Here is a 2,908-nt window from a genome sequence, read left to right on the forward strand (position 1 = left end):
CTAGCGGACGGCAAAGAGGGGGCCCGTTAGGTTTTTTTTGTAGCTCGTCAGTGGGGCCCCTCCCTCTTTGCCGTCCGCTAGCCGACGGCAAAGAATCTTTGCCGTCCGCTAGCAGACGGCAAAGAACTGGCTGATGGCAAACTTGGTCTTTGCCATCAGCCAGTTCTTTGCCGTCCGCTTTTTGGAAGCTGATGGCAAAGAGCTTCTTTGCCGCCCGCTAGCGGACGACAAAGAACTGGCAGATGGCAAAGTAGCTGATTCCAGTAGTGATAGGAGTTTGACAGTGGGGCTACTAAATAGCCCCTGGTGGCTCCGCACTTTCCCGATCCCGGGGTGCGTACATGCCTGGCCGGAAAACGGCCCTTCGTTAAGGCGGAGGAATTCTAACATTCCAACAGGTCATCGAGTGGTTGACCAGTCTCACGCTATATCATGACAGTCAGTTTTCGGCTTTCTCTACTGAGGTGCTCGTCCGGATGAACGAGGGCACAATCGCAGTAGTTCTCCTGGTGCTGCCTTAGCCGGTAAAGCAGAACGTAAGGCACCAAAACACAGGAGCCGGGCAAACCCAACATTTGACCAAAGACAATGATTCAGAGTTAATGCATATAGGGCCAAACTCGCGAAGCCGAACACTCCCTAAGGTATTCGGTCTTTGTGGTATAAACCGGGCCTAAATAATGTCCTTTGTAAAAAGCCCCTTGTGTCCAGGTACGTGCATTGTTTTGGCGTGGCCACATGCCAAGACGTCAGCATCCTTCTCGACGGTGGATATGTATCAACAAGAGACAGTAAAAAAGGTTTACGCGGGGTCTTAATCTAAAAAGAATCCTTGGAGCGGGTCCCTACTGCACGTCTGCGCCTGTGTCTCTGTTGTGCCGTATCCTGGACGGGTGTGGCACGATGATCGTCTATAAAAGAGAGGAATTTAGGTGCAAAAGTTATCGTGCAAAAAGATAGTTTGTTAAAGAAACCATGTATAATTGAAGATGAGAAGAAATTGCCACTTGTCTGCGCGTGTTGAGCCCCTTGTATTGACAAATAGGGGTGTGACCATTTATTCGGTATAAGTAGCGGCGCCGGACTCTATTAGTTGTATCTGAGGTCTTGACGACCTATTGGATGCTTTCGCTTGTCCGGGTGCCTTTAGTGTGCGGCTGCCAAGGCAGCCTCACTCTCTTCGGCGCGTAGAGATCGCTTGATATTTCCGTGCACTGTAATGATGCCACGTGGACCGGGCATCTTGAGTGTGAGGGAGGCGTAGTGTGGTATTGCATTAAAGCGAGCGAAAGCTTCGCGTCCGAGCAGTGCTTGATAGCCACTTTGAAACGGAGCGATGTGGAAAGTTAAATGCTCGCGACGGAAGTTATCGGGGGAGCCGAATATAACTTGTAGTAGGAGGGAGCCCGTACAACGAGCCCCTGGGCCTGGCGTTACTCCTTTAAAGGTAGTATTGCTATGGCGAATTTGTGTTGGGTCTAACCCCATCCCGCGGGTTGTGTCCTGATATATTAGGTTTAGGCTACTGCCGCCGTCCATCAAGACTCTTGTGAAGTGATATCCGCCAATTACTGGGTCTAATACTAGGGCAGCCCATCCTACGTGTCGGATACTTGCTGAGTAATCGCGATGGTCGAAAGTGATCGGTTGAGATGACCAGTGGCAGGACTTTGTGGTGACAGGCACTTGGGTATATTTTCCTGGGAGTGCCGCGTTGTTTTTTCCCTTGATTACGTGTAACACGTTTACTGTTTTGACTTCTGGTGGAAATTTCTTTTGTTCCCCCGTGTCTTGCTTGGGGGGCTCGTCCTCGTCTTCACTTGGTGTATCCTCCCCCTTGTGTACAGCGTTCAGCTTGCCGGACTGCTTGAAGACCCAACATTCTTTGTGGGTATGATTAGCAGGTTTACCAGGGGTATTATGAATCTGACATACTTGGTCCAGAATTTTGTTGAGGCTAGACAATTCATCCCTAGTGCCTTTAGGGGGCGGCTTTGACCTGGCCGAGAGCTTTTGAATCTGGCATTTACTGCCGTGCACTTCATGTTGTCTTCTTTATTCCGGAGTTTGTTATTGTTGTTGCGCCATGATTTCCCGTTTCCATCTCTAACTTCAGATGTACTGGGGTCGCTTGTGCTGCATCTGGCTAGCCAGCTGTCCTCACCCGCGCAAAAGCGGGTCATGAGGTTTGTTAATGCAACCATCGTTCTCGGCTTATTTTGGCCGAGGTGTCTGGCGAGCCATTCATCACGGACGCTATGCTTGAAAGCTGCCAAGGCTTCGGCGTCCGGACAGTCGACAATCTAGTTCTTTTTAGTAAGAAACATGTTCCAAAGCTTTCGGGCTGACTCTCCGGGCTGTTGAGTTATATGACTCAAATCGTCCGCATCCGGAGGTCGGACATAAGTCCCTTGAAAATTTGCCCGAAAGGCGTCTTCGAGCTCTTCACTACTTCCAATGGAGCTTTCGGGGTGGCCTTTGAGCCAGTGACGAGCTGGCCCTTTGAGCTTGAGGGGTAGCTACTTGATGGCGTGGAGATCATCTCCTCGAGCCATATGGATATGAAGGATGTAGTTCTCAATCCAGACCCCAGGGTCTGTTGTTCCGTCATATGCCTCTATGTTTATGGGCTTGAATCCCTCTGGAAATTCGTGGTCCAGCACCTCATCGGTGAAACATAGGGGGTGTGCGGCACCCCTGTAGCTGGGTGTACCACGTTGTTCGGATGTTTGTTGTGTTGCATTGTATGCTGGGGCGCGCTTGCGTGGTCCATAGATGGATCTTGTTGCGCCATCATTTGGGTGCAAGCCCTCGCATGGGTCGCGTATTGTATTGTGAGCGGCGTTGTATGCCGCTCTGTGTTGGTAGAGGGGTCGTCTATCCGACCAGGTGGCTGCTTTGATATTTG

Source organism: Triticum dicoccoides, chromosome 6A, assembly GCF_002162155.2.
Source record: "Triticum dicoccoides isolate Atlit2015 ecotype Zavitan chromosome 6A, WEW_v2.0, whole genome shotgun sequence".
Taxonomy (NCBI): domain Eukaryota; kingdom Viridiplantae; phylum Streptophyta; class Magnoliopsida; order Poales; family Poaceae; genus Triticum; species Triticum dicoccoides.